This window comes from Spermophilus citellus, assembly GCF_964194105.1.
Source record: "Spermophilus citellus genome assembly, chromosome: 4".
Classification (NCBI taxonomy): Eukaryota; Metazoa; Chordata; class Mammalia; order Rodentia; family Sciuridae; genus Spermophilus; species Spermophilus citellus.
In genome coordinates, this window is record NC_138185.1 from 19,026,201 (window position 1) to 19,051,396 (window position 25,196).

The window sequence follows — 25,196 nt, forward strand, 5'->3', positions numbered from 1 at the left end:
TTCCATTTGAAGCTCTTCACAGAGTGCCAGAGAAAGAGGAACGAGCAAGGATAACTTCATTCTCTTACAAATGCAAAATTGAATATTTGACCTAGTTATATAGGACACTACCAGATTTTGCTGAAGAATCCATTCTGCTCAGTTTGAAAGAAGGAAAACCCAGGAATCATGTGCATTGACTGCAAATTTCTCAAGCTGTGAAAATGGGTGAGAGGTAGACATGTTTTTTATGTTCTCAGGGAGAGATCTAAGCCTAAGAGTAGGAAGATAAGGGGAAGCAGACTTTTAACCACCACTAACAAAAAATTACTTAACCAGTCTTCAATAATATAACCAGTTAAGGCTTGATTAATTTTGTTCAAAAGAAAATCCTAAAATAGATAGAAGTAATAAATTAATATTCTTTCCAATCTCTTCCCACTCTTATTTTAGAATTCTGAGAGTTTGGTGGTAGAAATTTTTGGCCAGGCTGAGAAGTATTTTGAGGTTGGGAGGGAGGTGGGAGGCTAAGACCCCCTGCACGTGCATTGCAAACAAGGCACTCGATGTCTGAGTTTTCCTTCTTTCAAACTGAGCAGATTGGATTCTTTTGCAAGACTTGTTAGCATTGTCTATTTTAACTAGGCAAAATATTCAATTTTGGATTGGAAAAATGACGTAGTCCAGGTGGGAGAGAATTTTGCCTCCTACCCTATGTTCTGAAATTTCTTATTCTCCATGAAGCATAAGAAAGGATCAATACATTTCTCCAGAAGGATCCCCAATGAACATTGCATTTACTCTGTCTTACATAGTGGCAGTTTAAGTTCTATTAGCAGAGTGGCCGACAAAGAGAAGGAGCAAACAGAATGACCATGAGTAGTGGAGACCCTACTATACGGGTGGCTTGTAGAAAAAGATGCTTAATAGTATTGAGAGTAAGGTAAGTTCAAATCCGATTCATAAATATAAATTAAAGCAATTGACAAACTAAAGAGACATTTTTGTAACATTAGTAAAAATGCTATTGAGGAATCTCCTTTAAATAAATAATATTAGAATGAAGATGTTTAGGAAATAGAAAAAGTAAACTTTTCCTTTTACTGAATCTCAATCTTTAGAAATAATTAACATACTTCAATAATTTTTTTTCAAATATATTTTATATGTGTATATATTTGTTTTTTCAAAAATTGGAATTGGGTGCATTTTATTTCAATTTAGTTTTCCTTTTTGAATAATTTCAGGAACATTTTCTCAGTTATTAGATATTCTTGAACGGCATGATTTAATGGACATGTGGCTTCTTTATATATATATATATATATAAATACATTTGTTTACTTTTAGAGGTCAGTTGTTTTCCAATTTTTGCTTTTATAAGTAATGCTGTGATGAACACACACATGCATATATATATATATATATATATATATATATATATATATATATGAATAAGCTCATCTCTGATTATTCTACATAAAATTAATAGCTACAGAGATTTATTTTCCAAGAAATGAATGTTGTTTCCTTGTACTTAAAGGCATTGTTTTTCTAAACACATTTTTAAAAATATGCAATCTTCTAATCTATAGATGAACTATGTGAAACTTTTCTGTTATTGAACCTGTTCATTTATTTAGTACTGGGAATTGAACCCAGGGACAGTATACTACTGAGCTACTTCCCCACTCCTTTTGTATTTTTATTTTGAGACAGGGTCTTGCTAAGTACTGAGGCTGTCCTCAAATATGAAATCCTCCTGCCTCAGCTTTCAGGATTGCTGCACCACCCCATCCAAGTTGAACCATTTAAATTATTGACCTATTCTTTCTCCATTAATCTCCTTCTTCCTCAGTGTCTCTGAAAAGTGTTTTGTAAGTTATTTTCAATAAAGTTCTTGTACATATCTTATTTAATTTTTTTCTTAGGCATATTATATTTATGAGTCTATTGTGATTATTTTTTGGATATATTTCCCCATTATGAATGATTTATAAAACACAAATGCAATATGTATTTGCTATTCATTAGATATGTGAGTCTTCTCTGTAAGCAATATCATCTTATAGTTATTTATTCCTGTATATTTTTAACAATTAAGCAAATGATTGATTTGTTAAAAATGGATTTCTATAGGGTCCAGTGGCACACACCTGTAATTCTGCTGATTCAGGAAGCTGAGGAAGGAGGATCCAAGTTCCAGGTCAGCTCAGCTACTTAGCAGGGCCCTAAACAACTTAGCAAGACCCTGTCTTGAAATAAAAAAATAAAAAAGGCTGGGGATGTGGCTCAGTCATAACCCTGAGTTAAATTTCCAGTATCCAAACAATAATAACAAAACAAAACCCACCAAATAATTCCTTTGTTCTCTAATATTTATGGATTATTCAGACTTTTAAAATGTTATTTAGTAATCTAAAATTGATACATTGCTTTAAAATAATATTTAATGTTCAAAATAATTTCTAAAATTCTAGAAATTTTCCTAATTATCTCTCATATTTACTCTCTGCTGAAAGTTTAGTTTTGTTCTTTTTCTATATCCTGTTTTTCGTTGTTATGGTTAATCTCCACCTCCTGCTCCATTGCCCAATAGTTCTTTTCAGGACTCAGTCTAGATTTTGTCTTTTCAAAAAACCAAACTCTGCCCTCCTTGGTTCTCTATACCTATGATTGTTTTTATTCATTAAGTTTTTCATTTATTACTTCATTTCTTCTTCCTTTAGGGTCATTTTATTGCATCCTTCCCAATGTAGTTTCCGTAGTGCATTTTCTATAATATCAAAACACACAAAGCACACGCACCTTAATTTGTACGCTGGCTCATTTATTTTAAATACACATGTGTTTTAGGATAAAATTTCCCTATAAATGTCACTTTGATTGACTCCATTAACTTTGGTGTTTTAACTCCGTTGATGTTTCCTGATAGACCTTACAGTTTTTGCTTTGACCAATAAGTAACTTAGAGATAGTTTTAATACTCCAAACATATCACAGTTTTGTGACATTTGCACTGATTTCTGAAATAGTTAGAAAGTGCTTAAATAGCAATTTTGGTAATTGTTCTTTATAATTTGTTGAGACTCTCTATGACCTAGCCCAAAGTCAGGTTTTATAAATAGTTCAATTGTGCATAAATGAAACAGGTATTCTTGAACTATTGGGTCTAATGGTCTCTGCATGGCCAGATAATTAAGATTTTAATATAGTTTATTTTCCCTAGTGCCTAATGTTATCTAACTTACAGATTCTACTTTTTCATATTTGTTTGTTTTACTGTTTTCTTCTTTCCCTTCTTCTCCAATGATGCATACGTACATACAATTGTTCCCTTTTTAAAATTTTTAATTTATTAGTTTATACTTTTATACATTTCTTCTTATTCTATTTATGCTTATTTTATTGTTTTATGCTAGTTTCTTAATTTCAATAGTTAGGTCATATTTTCTCATTGCATCTTGCTCAATAAAATTGCGCAGTGAGGAGACTGCACCTGGACTGCTCTAGCTATTGGTACCAGTATCCTATTGTCTTCCAGTTTTTGCTTTCTCTTTCTTTATGGTTATTTGAATTATTTTAATGCCAATATATTTATTAATTCTCATCTAATGTCTCTGCAGGTTATAGTGTCACCAGAGAATATCTTATAGGACTTTTGGATAACTTACTCTGAAAGTAGATTGGACTAAAATTGATTGAACATGTCATAATTTTCTGGCACTTACATAAAATTCCCCAATAATGGCCTTAATCTAATGAAGTATCTTGTTCTTCTGGCATGAGTCTCTTGAGGTCCTTGCTTCTGTGCATCTGCTCATGTGGAGTGAATTCCTCCAACAGTGAAGTCCCCTTCCCCTAAAGATCTGCTCATCTATTTGGGTCACTTTAAAATGGTGTTTCCCTCTTGAATTCTTTCCTAATTACCTCAGTTGAATAAGATCTTTCTTACAGCTGAGCAATTTGTTAATTACTTAATATGATCATGGCACCTATCATGTCTTATTTTATAATTTCTGACAGTAAATGTTCATCTTCTTGAGGGCACAATTAAATACATAGAATGAGTGATATTATGTAATAGAACCTTAGATATTTGTTGGGTCAGACTCAAATTCAAATTCCAAAATAGAAAAATCTTTGTTCCTTAGTGGGAATAATTTTCCTGCACTGGACTGGCTGGAATATAGACCCTGAACTTTGTGGATTTTGCAAGTTCAATTGGATTAATACAAAATTGTTCTCCACACAAATGGTAACATTTGCTGTTAATAATGAACAGTACTACTGGTCATAGAGAAATTGAAGCCACCTGTTCCAAGTTACACTTACACCTCCTCATTCGCTTTTTTTTTTTTTCTGGGTCTTGAAACCCCCACTGTATCTCTGCTTTCTCTACTGGTAAACCTTCCCCAGGGAAAGTCAATTCTGAAGGCAATTTTCCAAGACCATTTGCAGAATTGGCTGGAACTTAAGCTGTAACAAGAAAGGGCATTTATTCTGGGACCTCAAAATAGAATTTGAAAGAGACATTGCTGAACTTGTTTCAGAGATAGACCCTAAGTGCATCGGTTTTATTTCTCTATGTATTTACGCTAAACCTAACATGTTTAGCTAAAGGAATATGTGCCTTTACCTTCACGTGTGAGCACATGGGCAGGCTTTGAGCCAGGAGTTATTTCCAAAAGTTTCTGCAGGTACATTGCTGCTTCCATGCCCACGCTACACTTATATTTAGTGCCATGTTCTCAGAGACATGTCTGTAGAAGCAGATATTTGTGCCATAACACTAGATCATGTGGCAAATCCTAATACCGTGCATTCTAGAACTTTGTAATGAAATGAAATTTCAAACTACATGATGAAAAAAATTTATAAGGATCATTCTGTAAGTGTATGGTGTTTGTCAGATTTTCACTGCTATGGCCAGAATATCTGACAAGAACATTTTAGTGGAGGAAAGATTTATTTTGGTTCACAATTTCAGAGGGTTACAGTCCTTGGTCAGCTGGCTCCAAAGCAGAAATATGGCAGAAGGGTGTGGCCGGAGGAATGCTTCTCAGCTCATGGCAGCCAGGGAGCAGAGAGTCAGGGAGAAGAGGAACCCTTCCAGATGTGGTCTCACCAGCTTACTTTCTCCAGGTTGGCCCCACCTCCCAGTAGTCCATTTAGCCATCAATGAATTAATCCATGGATGAATCCATTGATGAGGGAGAGCCCCCCATGGTTCAATCACTTCCTAAAACTCCACCTCTGAATCCTGTTACCCCGAGGAGCATACTTTCAACACATGAGATTTGGGGGGACATTCCAGATCTAAACCACAGTTCTCTCCACGAAGGCTATGCTTAGACAAGAATCAAAAGCAAAACAGGAACCAAATTAATGTTTATCCAAAGCTAAGCAAATTCTTGACAACTTCCCCTCTCTTAAAGTGCACAGCTTCTTAGAAGAAGCAGCAGCAACAGGAGGAGGAGGTGGAGGAGGAGAGGAGGAGGAAGGGAGAATTTACAAACTTTCATTAGACCATGATGCTACATTAATTGAACCTCTTACTTCCTACTATATCCTAAATGGCCAAATGTCCATGCCAATCCTACCCAATCATGGGCAAAATAGAGATCTGGGCATGGCAAGGTGGGGACTGTCCTGTCTATTGATGATATAGAAGGTACAGAGACAAAGAGTTCCCCTGACACTGGATATTGAAGACATAACATAGTGTTACTATATACTGGAAAACATGGCTTCAAGAATACCCTGTGTATTAACATTAGCTAAAGTTTCTTCTTTCAATGGTTCAATGGGAAGGGAGAAAAGCTAAGAGAGAGAGAGAGAGAGAGAGAGAGAGAGAGAGAGAGAGAGAGAGAGAGAGAGAGAGAGACATAATTAATGCAAGTGTTCCTAATATCAAGGATAGAATTGTGAATCAGAAGATGAGAGTCCAAGTGTCCTTCTTCTCCAACAAAGACAGTGATCACTCTAAGCCCAAGCAAATGTTAAGACCGCAATTACAACGGAATCCCTACCAATATTGGCTCAAGATCTGGAGAGTGTCAGCCATTTGGGTCATTAGGGATTCAAGCTCTAAATAGTTAGGAGCAGAAGATCCTGTGGAAATTAGGTAGAGTTCATATAAAAAAGAACTGCAAATGTAAATTTGAAGGTAACAAAAGCATCCACTTGTTCATCATTCATGTGACATTCAAGCAATCCTCTTTGAATGGTGGTTATTAATCAGAATGTTTTTTCTCTTCTCCATGATAAAGAAGAGAGATTTCTGGAGCCTGGTGAAAGTACTTCTTTAAAAGGAGTCATAGCTCTTGATGAGTGCTCACCACCATGATCAAGATTAGTGGGGTAGGCACCATCAAGTATGGATGGGTATCGCACACTCAGTAGGAAGAAGGAATGAGACTTCTCCCTGAATATTCACTCGAGGGCCCTTGTATTGCTATCATGAAACTTCCCAGATTTGAACTAATGCATTCTCTGTTGCTCTAACTATGAGCTCCTGAGCAAGGAAAGATGAAGTATTGGATTTAGATAAAACCAATAATTTGAACGCCATTGGGCCATTGCTACAGAGAGACTTGGTGGCTTCTGATCCTTCAATGTGATCCACTTACTATTTCTTCCTACTCAGCTCCCTCATGTCTTCAGGGGCGCTGCCCCTCCCTTCAGATAGGTACTCTGAGTCAGCTCATGGCACTTTGTCTCCTGAGTGCTCACCTTTGCAGCAAGGCTTCTACTAGGTACATGGTGTGTTTCACTGAAGTCTAATCTATTGGCATTAGCTATAAAAATGACAAAGTATAACTCTGGCCTAGGCATGAAGTAGAAATTTCTACTTAGAGCCATGCTCAGAGGAACAGAATGGTTTGTATGTCACAAGAGCCAGGCATTGGTTTTTAGCATCCTTATCCTGGGCCCATTAAATGACTCCATCTCCCCATCTTAGGGACCTCACTCATTAATGTGTAGAGCCGAGGTCCTGGACAATATGGGTAATCAAGAATTCTGGGCCACTGCGTTTTTGGGATTATTGCAACACAGACATCTGTCCAGGCCCTCAAAGACACATTAGAGAAGTGAAGGCCTGGCTTTTACAGGCTTTAAAACCTAGGGAAGACCCAGCAAGCAAAGGGTCTGTTGCACAGAGAACATATTCTAGGAACAACCTGACCCAGGTATCGATGATGACATCCAGGCAAGTTTCCTGTTCAGGCAGAGGATGAAGTTCCAGGGAGAACCCATGTGCTGGAGAAAATTTCCAAGACAAACAAAAGCAATATAGCTGCTGTCAGGGAAGGCCTTCCGAAGGTTAGAAGAACAGAAAAATTTGGTTGGAAAATAGAGTCTGAGATCCTTTTATAGGCTAGACTAGCATGAAGAGATCCTGGATTCAAAGTTGTCGCAACAGATTTGAAGAAGATATATTTCTGACATGAAATACAAAATCAGGCAAACTACACTGTTGAAGTCATTGTGTTTTTGTTTACAAGAGAAAACCTTGCAAAGAGTTGGTTCCAGAAGTTTCCTCAACAAAACAAAACACAAAATGCACCCAGTCCTTTCATTTTTTGCCAAAAGTTGAAGACCATGTAGAAATATTATCGAAATGCACACTAGTAGTCTCCTTAAAAGGCCTACTAGTTTGGCTATGTATTAAAATGGAGTCTTTAGTTATAAAGTATTAGGGTCTCTAATCTTGAGTTGCTTTGTTTAATTTTTTCCCTCCAGAAAAATTAAGCAGTGGGTGTTAGAGGGAGGTGGGAAGAGTGGTTTTTCTCTTCACGTTCTTCCAAAGGCCCTGATGCCCTCACTTACTGTTTCACCTTGTGCGATGGTCATAAAGTCAAAACGTCCCAAGGCACCCTGAAAAAGATCGTTGTTTTCCTATCAAACCTAGATGCTATTGACACTCAGATCCTTAGATTCATCCCTGAATTACTACCTTTGAACTAAGGCCTTCTTAGACAACCTGAAGGTTTCCTGGGGTTTTTCATCCTTTTTTTTTCTTTCAAACATCGATTTTGGAATTTTAAACAAAGTTTGTGCTTCTGATCTTTTCTCAGCATCTGTAAAAAAATCTTTTATTTCCCACAAGTTTGACAGAAGCTGACTGTTGGAGGTATAAAAGGATCAGGACAGAAGGCCTCGAGAAAAGTTTATCTCAGGAGAAGATGGGGCAAATATTGCATGGGAACCAGACAGAATTTGGCTGACTGTGTTGTGTAGAGAGCAATGAAAGGAATGATTGCTGGAAAGGGAGGTAAAGATTTATTCCGATGGCTCTACTTTGCTCCGTAGCTTGCAAGATTGTTCACAATATTTGATTCTCCAAAAGCCACACTATTAAACAAAACAAAACTAAACTAAAGCAGCAGGAATACACCTGAGTGATGGCCTAAGAGATGTTTAGATTCGATTTTGAAATGTGTTCATGCACTGATATCTGAATATGTCGAGTAGCCTTGGACATAATTCTAATTGAAGGAGCTAAAATAGGATGACATTATACTGTTTGAACCACTGTTCACCTTCTGTCTGTTCTCCAAAGAAAAATGAATCATACAAGTTATCAAGTTATGAGAAGAATGAATGAAGACGATGAAGCCCCCGTTGTGTCCTGTTCTCTCTCTTGCTTCCTGTAGCAGTCATTGCTGAGGCCTCCTCCATGTACCTGGGGCACTAGTAATTTCTACCAAAGGCAAACACCTGCAACAAATGTCACAGGGAGCTGAGGTGAAATCCTGAACCCCACACAGGAAAGCCTGCACGTGTTCGGAAGCCAATGCCCCGGGGAACAGTTTTCAATCAGTGACATGGAAAACAGTGCAGCTCCTGGTTTGGACCTTTCTGAGATCTATCATAACTGTCACCTAGTCCCCCATGAGGTTTAGCCTGGCTTCCCACTGTAGCACCAACCTATTGATACATCATGATATTCCTTACTTCTCCTGCTTCCTCATTGCATCACAGTACTTCCCAGGATCCCATCCCAACTAAACTACTTGCATTCATATCCTGAAATCACTGTCTGCTCATGCAGAGGCTCTGCCTGACCCAGCTGATTGTAGGCCTCAAAGAAGAGTCAGAGGCTACTGATATACTGAGAGGGGGAAAAAAAACCTTTTTGAAATCAAAATAGGACATGGTCCTGGTAGCTTTTCTTCAGAATAAAAGAAGCAAGGAGGTAATGTCATGAGTGCATACATTATGTGTGCAGAGAAGGCCAATGTGTTTATTTAGTAGCCATTAAAATCCCATATGCTGTATTTAGATTGAGGCACACAAAGGCACAAGTTATTCATTTACTTATATTGGCATTTCTTCTTAATAAATTTGTATCAATTAGTTGAAAAGATGTAATAAATACAATAATGAACACAAGGGATTGGAACAAGTGGAAGCTACAGGCGGGCAACTGGGAGGTTACAGTGTGGGCAAGTCACACTTGGAACGTTCATCATAAAGTATCCGCAATGGCAATAGGTAATGGAGTTGTAAATTGTTCCTGTGCTTCCTGGAGAATAAAACACAAAGGAAAGGGTATCTTATTAAAAGCCTAGAAAATTCAAAGCCCGACATAATAATTTTATGGTCTATATTTATGATTATATATGATGTCTAAGGGTCTCAGTTATTTAGATTTGTGATTCCATTTTTTTTGTTTTGTTTATTTTCTTCATAAAGCTCTGCATTGGTTCATTTCTAAGTTCCTTATTCAGGGTGAGTTCCTCCCACCCTCTCCACTGGGTAAACAAAGATTTCCCCAATTTTAGAACCTGTTTTGTTGGTTTCCATAGTTACCAAGAGTATACACACACACACACACACACACACACACACACACACACACACATATATATATGTCACACACACACATACACACAATGATTTTTAACAAGATTGAAACGAGCATTCTGCCTGTAGTTTTCAATGACTACATCAAAAAGTAGTTTTGAAAGAGCATAGTCACTTTAAGTAAATCTGAATTATTTTTTTTAAAACAGTGGTTTACTCCTTCTTCCAACAATGCCAGACCCTTGGCTTCAATAGTCATTATGAAGGCAGGTTTGGGGGAGATATATCAATCATCAAAGTTAGTAAATTATAGAGTAGTTCTGTTCTAAAAACTGGTAATTGGCATCCTCTAAATTAATAAATTATTCTTAGTTCAAATAACTCTATGCCCAAAGGACAAAACAAATATGAATTTCAATAACCAGTGAAGATAAGGATCATAAATCTTTTGCAATTTCTTCTGGGAATGAATATTTTTGTCCAACTTAATGTGTTTATCTCTTGTTATTGAAGTTCAAAGTTTAAGATATAAGTTCTCAAAATAACCTAGGATAGATGTTTTCATTTTTTCTTGGGTGGACAAATAGGTCATCTTACTCTGTGGACAATACCCCTGACATCTTTTTGTGGGTGTCTGTCTACCTTACATGAGGAAGTGCTGATTGGTCTTTGTTGCAGTGTGAACTTGGTGATGGGGAGTCCACTGAAGTGACATTTTAGAAGAGCGACTCAAGTGCTTAGCTGGATAGCAATGGAGAGGCCAGTTCTTTGAACTATGTCCCCAAGTTCATCAGGTTCCTTACCTCCCCCACCCCAGTGACCACCACCACTACTGCCACTTATTTGAAGAGCATGAGAAACATGACCTCAAACCTTTCAGCCAAATCAGCCTTGAACTGACACTGGATGAAATGAAATCTTCCCTACCTAGGAGATTTGAGAACCCTGAATTACAATAACTACAGATGTGAGAACTTTCTGTGCCCTAGTGACATTAATCTTTCATAATGTTTTTCTGTACTTTCTGGAATATTTTGTGCTGACGCTTGTGCTGTGTTTGTCCCCTCTAAAGCTTATGTTGAAATTTCATTACCATTGAAACACTAATAGTGAGAGGGGACCTTTAAGAGAAGATCAGGCCACAGGGACTCTGTCCTCATGACTGAATTAATCCTGTTATCCTGAAAGTCAGTTCATTATCTCTGAATTGGGTTTTTGTTAAAGGGACATTTCTGTTTCTCCTTCCCCCCACCTCCCTCCCTCTCCCTCTCTCTCTCTCTCTCTCTCTCTCTCTCTCTCCCCCTCTGTCTCTCTCTCTCCCTTTCTTTGCCCTTCCTCCATGGTTGCCTTCCATTGTGGAATCCACAGCAAAATGGCTCATACAAGATGCTGGCAGCTTGATATTGGACTTGTCAACCTCCAGAACTAGAAGCCAGTAAGTTTTGTTCATTATAAATCACCCAAGTCTGTGATACTCTGTTATAGCAGAGGGGAAAAAAAAAGCCAACTAAGATATCTTGGGAATAAATTCATTGATACATGTCAACCACATTTCATGTTTGAAATCTAAAAATAAATAAATAAATAAACATTCTAGATGCAGAAATGATACCAATACACGAAGTTGATAAGTATTTAAATGCATAGACCTTTCTAAACTACTGATACACATGCTACTTGCAAAACAGCCCCTGGAAAATAAATATTATTTTTGGAAGAAAAGGTGGCTTCCATCGGTAGTTAGATGAGTTAGATGGACTTTGATCCTCCCCTTTCAAATTTGTAATTCTCGGATTGTTCAGGCAGTGTGTTTCTTTGGGTGATGCTGAGGAAGTGGTATGAGTGACGTTATTAGAGGAATAATTTGGGGACTTCAGTTTCCTAGACTCAACAATGTCACAGAAATATTTATATTAGCTATAAGAGGATTTCCTCAAGTTGCCAAATAAATAGAAAGACACTATTTATTTTTATAAGTAAAAGTCCAGAAAGTCCAACTGAGGTTTTAAGTCATAACTAGAAGAAATTATTTGGATATGATTCCAGTTATTTCTAATTGACTTTATTTGGTCCCAAAAGACAGCATTTTATAATTTTTCCCCCAAAAGTGATTCAGAAGGAAGACAGGATTTATTGTTTGGGAGAAATCCGACACTTATTGTCTCCATAAAATGCACCATTCCTGTGACAGGATAGTAGAAAGGCCTCTTATCTGGTGAGTCTGAGGTTACTTATGGGTATAGCCATTGATTGGAAGGGATCCAGCAAAAAGTGACTCCACTGATGGAAAACAACTCTTCATATCTCAGATGTTGGTGCTGCAGGAAAGAAATCCTGTAATCCTGCAGGAAGGCAGGACAGGCCTGACTTGCAGATGATTCAAGCTACTTCCAGATAGATTAGTGATTCTTTGGTGGAATCAGGAGGATCAACATCTTATGTTACCAATGCTGCTATGAATAAAAGTATTTACAGGTTGAGCTTCCCTACCCCCCAAATCTGAAATGCTCCAAAATCCAAAACTCTTCAATGCTGACATGATGCCACACACAGAAAACTCCAAACTCGACTCCATGTGATGGAGTGCCCACAGGACACAGGAACACTAAAAAAAAAATGTATAAAGTTATTTTCAGACTATATGTATAAGGTGTACAAGAAGTATAAATAAATCTTGTGTTTAGACTTGGGTTCCACCCCCAAGGTATCTCATTGTGAATATGCAATTTTCCTCAATCTGAAAACAAAACAAAAACAAAACTGAAATCTGAAGCACTTCTGATCCCAAGCATATGGGATAAGGTATATTTAACCTGAAAAATGGCTATTACCCCATTGTATTTTATTTATTTGTTTATAACTGAGGTTCATTGATATGATGGCCAAATGGCGAGAAGAGTACAGCCCTGATCTTGTCTCACCCTTTGGCCCCCAAGCTGGGGTATTCATGAACTCCACATCTCCAAAATCTGGAGCGTCTCCTGTTGTGAGGATAGCAGAAACAGGAAAAAGTACTCTGGACATATTGATCCTCATGGCTCGACCACAGCGGCAGGACCCCACGTGCTCGGGGAGACATTGAAGAGCTGGTTTAGGTTTCCAAGGTCTCTAAAACCATGAAGAGACAAGCACCACAAGGGCGTCCCTTGCCCTTGCGAAATGGAGACTGTCCAGTTCCAATCTGCAGCCTCTCGGTTGTCTTATGGGAGAAAAGGTGAGATTGGCCCATTTTTTCATCTCAGGCAGGAATAAAAATAGGCAGTTTTTAAAGAAGGTGTGCTTACTTAAAAGCAAAAGGGAAGCCTTCTCACCAGTGCCTTCTTGCTCCATATGTCCGACTTTCAGTCTCTCCCCCATTCGAGTCCCCCAAACCAAATAAGAAATAATAAACGAAACCTGACAATGAGAGGCAGAATATTGCACTAAGCTATAACTTAAACAATAAATCTGTTCGAGCTGTCTTAGGCCTCAGAAAACTCCGGGATCATTTGGGAATCTTTGACAAAATACCATTTACCCGGCCCGTGCCTGACTTATATTTTTGTTTATTTCACCTGAGTTTGTGTCCAGATGATAGTGGTTTGACAAACTAGATGATTCCAATGACAGAAGACTGAAAAACAGAATCCAACTAAATTAAATAGCCTTATATGTGAAACCAAGCCAAGAGAGGAGCTAACAGGATCCACAGTTCTTTCTTTCAACCTCTCAACACGATACTGCATCATTAATTTATAATATGAAGTCTGATTCTGCCAACCGGAAGCCAAAATAACAAAATGAAAGGTTCAGAGAAAATAATAACAGAAAAAAATGTCATCAACATAGTGTCTATATTTGAATTACCTCATTAAATAGATGAGATCATGTCCCAGATTGCTGGATGCCAACAATATCCAGAGAATAACCAGCCTGCGTGCCTACAACTTCCCTCAGCATTTCCTCCTTAGAGATTCAAGAAATGTTTATTAAATGATTGGATGAATGTATGAATGAATCAATGCATGAATGGGTCTGAGAACCTGATGACTATTTATCTGTGTCTATGGTTTCTGCTCAGGACTATAGCAGAGCCTGAGGCAGGAGATTAAATGAAGATAATTCTTGCAGTTGGGGAACTCATAGGTTAAGGGAACAGATGTGAATCAATTGATCAAGAGCTTTGAAAGAATTGAAAGGTTAAAACATTATAAACTTTGCAGTGTCTACTAATCATCAGAGAGCAAAAGGAAAGGAAAGGAAATACTATAATTAAAGAAATATTCAGAAATTAATGAAAGTGAAATTAATATATATCAAAAACTAGAGGATGCAACTAAACTGACATTTAAAAAGAAATACAGATATTGAATAGAATTGTTTTAGGAAAAAAAAGTATCTTAAGATTAATGAGCTAAGCACTTAACGAAGACACAGCAAAGAATTTAAAAGTAAATAGAAAAGATGTTGAAAGAAATGAAAAGAATAACAGAAAAGCAGACATCAATAAATTTTTTAAAATATAAATATATATTAGAAGTGATCAATAAAATCATCAACAGTTTCTATAGAAAATACTAATAAAAAACAAACAAAACAGATCAAGTAAAAACAGCAGGGAATTCATAAATTAATTATTGAGAGTAACAGAGAGAAATAAATAATAATAATAACTTTGTAGTAATAGATAAGAAAAATTAAATTGAATTCAATTTGTAAAAGAAATAAATTTCCAAAGCTGAATCAAGAAGAAAAATAAAATCTTTATCAAAAGAACAACATTAAAGTTATTAAGTTAATAATAAAATCTTAAAATTTTTATCAGAAAATATTGAACCTGCCACACCCAGTTACTTTCTGCTGTTTTCTATAAATGAAGGAAAACCTAGTTTCTCTCTCTTTTACAAAGAGCTTCAGAAAACAGAGAAATGGGGAAAGCTTCTTTACTCGCTTTAGGAGAAGTTTAAAGTACCAGTAGTATCAGACTCAAGTGAGAAAGTTCAAGAAGGCAAAATATAGGTACATCAAACTTTGGAACATTCATGCAGGACTCCCAAGGCAAATATCAGCAAATCAGAATTTGCAATTTTTAATAAAATTTTAAATTATCACTTAAGATTGTAAACAAGCAGATCTTAGATATATGTACCTCAGATATCTTAGGTATGTAATAATGTGTCAATATTAGGGAGTATCCCAATATTTTTGCAGGTTAAGAGAGAAAATAAAAATGAATTTGTTTGAATGAATGTGGTAAAGCAAAAATCAACTGTTGATGATTTAATGTGGTTTAACAAAACAGAACCAAAAGGAAACTTCCTTTGCCAAACAAAGTATATTGACCTAATAACTTCAGCTGTCAACATACTGCACAGTACACAGGAAGGTTCCAATAAAACAGGAAAAGAGACAAAAGTAACTATCGTCACCAGTCCTACCCAACCTGATGATATTCTTTCTAATCAATGAAAGAAAAAAGTAAAAAAAAAAGATGATGAGAAAGACATGTGTCTTTAAATTGTCATTGTTTACAGAATATGATTGTTTGTGTAGAAAATCCCAGAGTATGCATTTTCTCAAAGCTGTTAAGGGAGTCTAGAACAATAAGACACCTATCTAAAATCCAGTATAATTCCTATATATCAGCAATAACCAGAAAAACAAAAATGCAATTAAAGTCTCTTTCTTAATCAAAATGAATTAATTAAACATGTAGAAAGAAATACATCTTTGAAAATGATCTTTGTCAACTAATTATGAAGCAGTTTAGAAATATGCCAAATATAAGCTGTTCCCTAAATTATCAATGAATTCAATGCCATGATCCTAAATTGTGAGGAGATTTGACATATTAATTCTAAAATTTAAATAAAAAAATATTTTAAAAATCAAAGTAATTCTGAATTTTTTTGAAAAGAGCTGAAGAAGAAAATTGAGATGAAATTGGCTTGATCAGCTAAAATATTATAAAGTAATGATAAATAAAGTGATCATAGCTATGTTTTGCTACAAGTAAGCAGACGTTATGAAATTGGGGAAAATAAGAAAATGTTCAGTACATTTGATGGTGATAATTATTCTCTGTGTCTATAAAATAACTCAAGCAGCTAATAAGAAATATATTGTTCCCAGAAAGGAGATCAGGGAAAAAGATAGAACCAGGAATGGAAGTAGAGAAAACTATATATACGCATTTAAAATCCGTCAAAATGAGTCCCCCTATTATAAACTTGATGCAATAAAATTTTTTTGAAATATTGTTACTAAAAAGTGCTAAAAGTTCTATAGTTATTTAAAATACTAAATAAATGTCAAAATACTAAAAAAAAAGATAGATACATTATTGCATGCAGATTCAAACTTAAATGTGAAAAAAAATTTAATCTCAGAGGGTAAGGCTTTTACTCTCTCAAGGTAGGAATAGTGTCTTAAAGATGAAGAGAAAGTATAAAGACTTAAAGGACAAGATAGAAACATTCTACCATCTCAGCTTAAGAACTGATAAATCAAACAACAAATAAAAAAATTTTAAAAGTCTCATTGTGTGGGGAAAATATTTTCCAAGTCCATAAAACACAAATGATTTTTACCCAAGTTTTATCAAGAACTTTCACGTACTTTGAATCAGACCAATAGGAAAATGGAAGGAGGTAATTTCCTCTGATTCATGAGGGGTGGGGTGTAGAACTGGGAATCTTGGGACCAACCACAGGTGAAATATGTATAAATTGACATAACATTGAAATATGTTTTACCACCATCTAGATGGGAGAAAATTCACAAAGTGAGGCACATCTTGACTTTTCCCCACAGCAGACCCTGCTGTGTCTGTTGGTAGGACCACTTTGGAAAACAATTAGTAGAACACAGAAAACTGACAACAGGGGGCTGGGGGTGTGGCTCAAGCGGTAGCGCGCTCGCCTGGCATGCGTGCGGCCCGGGTTCGATCCTCAGCACCACATACCAACAAAGATGTTGTGTCCGCCGAGAACTAAAAAATAAATATTAAAAGTTCTCTCTCTCTCTCTCTCTCTCTCTCTCTCTCTCTCTCCCCCCTCTCTTACTCTCTCTCTTAAAAAAAAAAAAAAAAAAAAAAAAAAAAAAAACTGACAACAGACAGCCTTCAGGGCCTGGTAGTTCTAATTACATATCCTAGAAAATTCTGGAACAAACACAGGAGCAGATATGGATTAAACATTTTTTTTTTCAAAAGAGAGAGAATAAAGGCAAAATTTTATAATTTTAGTTAAGGGTAAAGAATGAAAAATGAGAGACTGTGATGTAGGGAAAAGCAGAAAACACTAAATACTACATCATCTCTATTTATTTATTTATTTTTTACTTTTGCATTTTCTTTTTTTTTATTGGTTGTTCAAAACATTACAAAGCTCATGACATATCATCTTTCATACAATTGATTCAAGTGGGTTATGAACTCCCATTTTTACCCCAAATACAAATTGCAGAATCACATGGGTTACACATCCACATTTTTACATAATGCCATATTAGTGTACAACTGTCATCATCTCTATTTAAATCTCTAGCTACTATGCTCCAGTGTGACTGGACCTTGAGAAATGTGATGTTGTCAAACTGAATAATAATAGTTGCCATTACTGTAACATTGTTGACTGAATAAAAGTTACAAAGCAACACATTATATTATTTATAGTTATATTTGCATTTGAATATACAGAATGAGTTAAATATATAAAAATACACTAATTTTTTAAAGGTGAATACTTGTCAGAACAGGAAGGAAAAAGAAAATGAAACCAGTGTAAACTGTGTCTTTGTGTGTGTGTGTGCGTGCGTGTGCATGTGTGACAGCAATATTGTAAAACAAGGCAAATACCAGAACTGTTATATTCTATCATTTCTGGGTGGTTTTATCTAGTTCACTTGTTCATAGTTTATAGTAGCTTTAAAATTTCCAAGAGATCATAATTAAAATGATATTGCAAAGATATTTCCACCTCTCTTAATGTCATTTAGAATATGGTTTTTAAAGAATGCATAGTATTCTTATTATTGATTTATCATAATTACTAAATGTTTCTTCTATTATTGTGCTTTTTAAATTTATCACTGTAATAAATAGTGATGCTAGAATGTTCTTATAAGTAAAAGTTATTTTCATCTACATATTTCTTATATACAGAATATTATGTTTAAGGTTGTTAATATAATTTTATTTCCCATCATCTCATTTTATTGCTTATAGGTTTTGCTTTATATAGTTTGATATTACATTATTTGGCACATAAAATTTCATAACTATTATATCAACATTGTGAATTGTATTTATTTCTATAAAATAGACAATATTTTCTCTTTTATGTTTTTATTATATTTAAATTAATTGTACCTGATTTTAGTGTAATCACTATTGCTTTCCTCATACAGAGAATTTTAATCTTGAACAGATAATGTCTAGATTATATAAATTATTTCAGCAATACAAGATGGGCTTTCCAATTAATGTAGTGAGCTGGTTTAATTCTGATTTAAACACTGACAGAGAACAGAAAGGAATGACATTTGAGTTACTAAGAATAGAAGAAAACATCCTATTAAGGGATGTTTAAAGACAAATAATGGAAAGAGAAAAACCATTATTTAGTAACAAACAATAATAAAATGTATTACAAGTAATATTGAAATAGAAAAGTAATTAACAATCTCAAAAACACTTTTCCTACAGTAATGACTAACATCATACTTAAGGCTTTTCTATTAAGATAATGAAATAGAAAATGACACCACGTGTCCAAATTATTTTTAATCATTCAATTTTTCTTATGTAAGAAGTCTATTAAATTCATTAAAATGACTAATAATTATGAATATGAAAACAGAGATCCAAAATAATATTATTTTCAGTTGATGTCTAATTAAAAGACGTCTTAGTGATAAACCAAAATCTTTATACATTGTCAACAGATTCAAATGTTCCTTTGACATATATTAGGTTATACATGGCTCACAGATTCCACTGGAATTTCATTACACTGATGCCTACATCATTCTGGTGATAATCTATGTAATTTATTATTGGCTCCTCCAGTAAATGACCCATTAAATCTCCGCACATATTCAGGTGTTTTTCCTCATTCATTAAGCACTTGACATATGTCAGACACTGGGAATGTAATCTTGAACACCTGAAGTTGAACACTTCAGTCCTGAGCACCTGCTCTTGCTCTCATTTCTATGTGTTTTTAGTTCACTTGCCATGCGGGGGTCATGCATACACACAACCTGTGTGCTGTTGGTTCCTTGTCAATGGGATTTTTTTTCTATTTAAAATGTCTCATTAGTTATCGGTGGGCTATCAGAAGTGATTGATTTCTGTGTAACCACATGATCTAATGGGTTTCTAAAGTTTCCATTTTATAAACTCTAAATCTGATTCCTTTAAATTTGTCAGAGAACATAGATTATTTTCCAAAGGAATTAGTGTCATGATTTCACTATAAATATGTATACATTTTTTGTATTGTTTTGTATTTAGGATCTCAAAATAATTTGTGTGTATATAACTTAACAGTCATGGCTAACAAAGGTCAAATTATATCGTGAGTGCTATTGACTTTCAAATGATTTCTGTTTTAAGTAGAAACTTTACACATTTCTATTTAACAAATAGGTTTTGCTTGATCATCTTTTTGCATCTATTTTTCCACAAGTAGTTCCAATCCTTTTTCATGTGACTTTTTTTTAAACTAGATGTCCACTGTCCATAATGCTCTGAGTATCATTAACCTATTTCCTGGATAGGAAATATTTTTGCAATCTTTTTTCAATTCTTTTTTTTAATAGAATCATAGACACATTGCAAATAGAAAACAATAAACAGCAACATGCCAATTACTAAATAATTTTGGAATTCTAAAATATATGCCTTTATTGTCAAATAGGATTATATTTTAATTGTTTTTTTCTTTTTTTAAATTTTTACTCAGAAACACTGCTGACCTTTGTCCTTTGACCTTGGTGTTACAATGGTGCTCAATCCTTTTATACATTGTTACAGTTCATCTGAAAATTGTTTTCAGTTAATCATCAAGTCTGTGACTATTGCTACTTTGCTGTGCCTTTCAAGTTCTAAATCTCATTTACTTTTTCATATCCATTGCTGAAAGGATCCTCAACATTATGGTAAACAGTGATGGTGGCAGCTTTTCTTTCCCTGCCTCCAATTTAAGAAGTTCTAATTTTGCACAATTAAGTACAATGTTTCTCATAGGTTCCTCTTTAATAAGTCATAATGGAGTAAATTTACATAAAACAAAACACACCTGTCCTACATGTAGAATTCAATGGACTTTGTCAAATGCATACACCCCATTAACTATCATCATATTTAAGACACAGGATGCTCTTCATCCATCCAAAAATGGGTCTGCTTCTCCATGTCCTTTTCTTAGTCAAGCTCCTTGCCCTGCCTCAGAGCCACACAATCATGAATCTGCCTTTTCTTACTTTAAAATGGGTTTTCCTATCCAGACATATACAGGGATGGAATCATACAATCTGCATGCGTTCATGTCTGCTTTTTGTCATGCAGGGCAATGTTTTTGAGCTTCTCGTATGTTATCGTATGTATCAGTAGTGCAGTGTCCTTTCGTTGCTGAGTATGACTGTTATATGGATGTGGGTTTTGTTTATCACTCCTCTGTGGGAGACACTGAGCTATGGCTAGAGTCTGGCTCTTACCAATGCAGTTACTATGAAAATTACTATAGAAATATTTGTTTGGATGTATATTTCATTTCTTTTCAATAAGCATCTAGAATGAAATTGCCAGTTCATATGATAAATGTATATTTAACTTCAGCAGAGGCTGCCAAACTGTTTTCCAAAGTGGTCAGGCAATTTGGCATACTCACACTGATGTCTGATGGTTCCAGTTGCTTCACATACTCACCAAGATTTTTTTTTTTAACTTTACTCTTTTTAAATTATAGTTGCTCTAAAGGGTATGTCGTGGTATGTCCTTTGTGGCTTTAATTTTTATGCCCCTGATGACTAAGAATTTTAAATATCCTTTTATGTTCTTATTGTCAATTTGCTTTTTCTTATTTGTTTTTGTGGAAGTGTTTCTTTAAACTCTTTTGCCAGTTTTAAAACTTTTTTTTTTGTCTTTTTACTATTGAGTTGAAAGAGTTCTTTTAGTAGTCTAGAAATGGATATTATTTTAACAGATAAATGTTATGCAAACATCTTGGCCGGTTTGTAGCCCAACTTCTCATTTTGATAATGATGTATTTGAGCCCTGTCTTTGCCTTTCTCCACAAAGAATCTGTCTTGAGAAGAGGGGAAGAGGGTGGGAAGGAGCCAGACCGCAATTCCCAGTCCCCTCACAGCACAGAAAGAAGACTGAGGAAACCACAGATGTAAGAGGTGGGTGACACAATAAATGTGCTAAGACCGAATATTACAAAGTCTGAGACCTGGAGAGACTTGAAGATTGGTGACTGGACTAGAAAATAGGGAGTAGTGCCCTCATTCTGAACCAGGGTAGGGCAAGGGCTGTGGGCCACCAGAGAGAGAGAAAGAGCAGCAAAGAACTCTTAAGCTCACCCCCTTCACAGCATTCGAAAGGAAAACTAGAAAAAAATCAAACATGTCTGGAACCTTGTGATGTCCTTGAGGCAGATCAAATAGTAAAATACCAAGTTATTCCAGATAGGGAAGAGGGGCGGGAGGGAAAGGGAAGGGGCAGGGGATTAGCAAGGATGGTGGAATGCGATGGACATCATTATCCAGGATACATGTATGAAGACACGAATTGGGTGTCAACATACTTTATATACAAACAGAGATATGAAAAATTGTGGTATATATGTGTGTTAGGAATTGTAATGCAAAAACAAAAACAAAAGTACATGTATAAAGGCATAAATTGGCACAAACATACTTTATATACAGAGATAAGAAAAATTGTGCTGTATAAGTGTAATAAGAATTGTAATGCATTCCACTGTTGTCATGTATTTTTAAAAAATAATATCAATTTTTTTAAAAAAAGCCTGAAGATCCTCACTTGCCTATGTAAGTTTAAGTGAAGAGTGACCCACTGTGGTTTTTATAATAAAAAGTTGTCAGTTTCAGGGGCCCCAAAATAGTCCACATGGAATTGGCAGTGTTCAAGAGAGAAAAAAAAAAATCAAGTCATCCTAGAAAGCCCCATTGGGCACCACAGCCACTTTGTGGAGCCGACAGTTGACCAGTAGAGCACCTCTGTAGTGGGTTCTCTTGAGAAATGGGCTAGAAAGAATTTGTAGAGGGGTCCATACTGAAATCCCTCCCCTCACTGTCAGCAAAGGGACAGGTTGCACCAGCCCAGCAGAAATGCTCCTCTCACCCACCCAGCCCTCTGCTCTGTGCCGCCAAAGCCCCCAGCAAGACTGAGCAGATGCCTGCCACTCAGGGTGCTGGAACTCAGAGCTCAGACCTGAGCAGCGAGACCGTTTTGGCACTGAGCAGAAGAAAGGGGAAAGGGGAGCCCTTACACCTGCTGCTGCCACCCTCTGGGGGAAGACATGGTGGGAGGTTGCCCAAGTCCTAAGGAAACGGAATAGATGGCTCCTACGGGCCAGTGAGGGGCACAGCCAGAGAGCAGCTGTCCAAACATCCAGCCACACAGAGGTGTGGGACCCCAAATCGTGGCTACAGCTGGCAGAAAGCTGTGACAAGAAGGAGCCTAAGTCCTCAGGAAGCTTAAAGAGAAAGTGCCCAGATCATGACCACAGCCAGCAGGAGGTCATTCAAGGCAGCAGTTGACCAAGGCATTGAAGGCAACAGCCCCCATCTATCGCATCTTATCAACCGCTGTTCACAACCTGGGTTTATGGGGCAGTAGAACTAAACCCACATGAACCGGCAGAGGACATTTCCTCAGTGGTAACCATATTACCTCAGTGAGCTGCATAGACCAGAGGGAACATTTCTGTACCACAGATCACTCACAGAGAATGCACCACCACAGGACCTGTGCTTTTTAACAGCCACCAGAATCTACACCACCAAATAAAGGACACTGTAAAGGGGAACAATAATCATAATCATAGCCCAGAGCCCTCAGCTTGAACTTCTACAGACAATGGAAACAAATGATAGGCACAATACCATACCCTCCAAGTACTGAGCCACAGGCCCCTGACCTGACAACCAAAAGCAGCTGGTAGGAGATCCATAGCAACTAGGGAAGTGGTGCCTGTATCCCAGCACCTCAGGAGCGAACCCAGAGCCAAAGAATGACAGGCGCATTCTAAATGCCCTGAATCCTAATGAAACCCAATCCAACATTCAGCAAAAATTTCCAACTTTTTACTATAAGAAACTAATGCCAATCTTGGGCCTATATAATACCCTTGATCTTGCTGTTGTTACCCTACTAGCCACTATTTTACCTTCAACCTATGTGAATGTATTTCTTCTAGTGGCTTAAAGCATTATCTGGAATCATTTTCCCATCTGTGTCCTCCTATCCTTAGATTATACATGCTCCTCTAACTCCCCTTTTTTTCTCACACTGGCTGCCAATATCTTAAACATCCCAACATCCACATTTATCTCATTTTTATCTTGGTCTGTATCATTCTATTCTATCTTTTCTTTGTTTTTTCTTTTTCCTATTCTTTTGCCCAGTCTTTCTTCTCCCCCCTTTCAATTCCTCCTATGTTCCCTCTCCCTATCCTACTATGAGTCCGTCACCTTATATCAAAGAAAACATTTGCTATTTGTTTGTTGGGGATTTGCTGACTTCACTTAGCATTATCTTCTCTAACTCCATCCATTTACCTGCAAATGCCATGATTTTATTCTCTTTTCTTGCCGAGTAATATTCCATTATGTATAAATGCCACATTTTTTAATCCATTCATCTACTGAAGGGCAGTTTAGTTATTGTGAATTGTGCTGCTATAAACATTGATGTGGCTGTGTCCCTGTAGTATGCTGTTTTTAAGTCCTTTGGGAATAGACTGAGGAGAGGGATAGCTGGATCAAATGGTGGTTCCATTCAAGGTTTTTCAAGAAATCTGCATACTGCTTTCCATATTGGCTGCACCAATTTTCAGTCCCACCAGCAATGTTTGAGTGTGCCTTTTCCCCCACACCCTCGCCAACACTTGCTGTGTGTCTTCATAATAGCTGCAATGCTGACTGGAGTGAAATGGTATCTTAGAGTAGCTTTGGTTTGTATTTCTCTAATTGCTAGGGATGATTAATTTTTTTATATATTTGTTGATTGATTGAATATCATCTTCTGAGAAGTGTCTGTTCATGTCCTTGGCCCATTTATTCATTGGATTATTTGTTTTTTTTTGGTGTTTAGCTTTTTGAGTTCTTTATATACCCTAAAGATCAGTTCTCTATCTGATGTGTGAGGGGTAAAAATTTGCTCCCAAGATGTAGGCTCTCTGTTCACCTCACAGATTGTTCCTTTTGCTGAGAAGAAACTTTTTAGTTTGAGTCCATCCTATTTTTTTATTGATTCTTGGTTTTAATTCTTGCACTATAGAGTCTTACTAAGGAAGTTGGGGGTCTAATCCCATAGGATGAAGTTTAGGGTCTACTTGTTCTTCTATTAGATGGAGAGTCTCTGGTTTAATTCCTATGTCCTTGATCCACTTTGAGTTGAGTTTTGTGCATGGTGAGAGATGGGGGTTTAATTTTACTTTGTTGCATATGTATTTCCAGTTTTCCCAGCACCATTTGTTGAAGAGGGTATCTTTTCTCCAATGCATGTTTTTGGCACCTTTGTCTAATATAAGATAATTGTAATTTTGTGGGTTAGTCTCTGTGTCCTCTATTCTGTACCATTAGTCTACCAGTCTGTTTTGGTGCCAATACCATGCTGCTTTTGTTACTGTTGCTCTGCAGTATAGTTTAAGGTCTGGTATAGTGACGCCACCTGCTTTGCTCTTCCTGCTAAGGATTGCTTTAGCTATTATGGGTCTCTTATTTTTCCAGATGAATTTCATGATTGATTTTTCTATTTATATAAGGAATGCCATTGGGATTTTGATTGGAAATGCATTAAATCTGTATAGTGCTTTTTGTAGTATGGTCATTTTGATAATATTAATTCTGCCTATCCAAGAGTAAGGTAGATCTTTCCATCTTCTAGGGTCTTCTTTGATTTCTTTCTTTAGGGTTCTGGAGTTTTCATTGTATAGATCTTTCATCTCTTTTATTCAGTTGATTTCCAAGTATTTTATTTATTTTTGAGGCTATTGTAAATGGAGTAGTTTTCATCATTTCCATCTCAGAGGCTTTGTCACTGATGAACAGAAATGCTTTTGATTTATGGATGTTGATTTTGTATCCTGCTACTTTGCTGAATTCATTTACTAGTTCTAGAAGGTTTCTGGTGGAGTTTTTTGCGTCTTCTAGATACAGAATCATTTCAT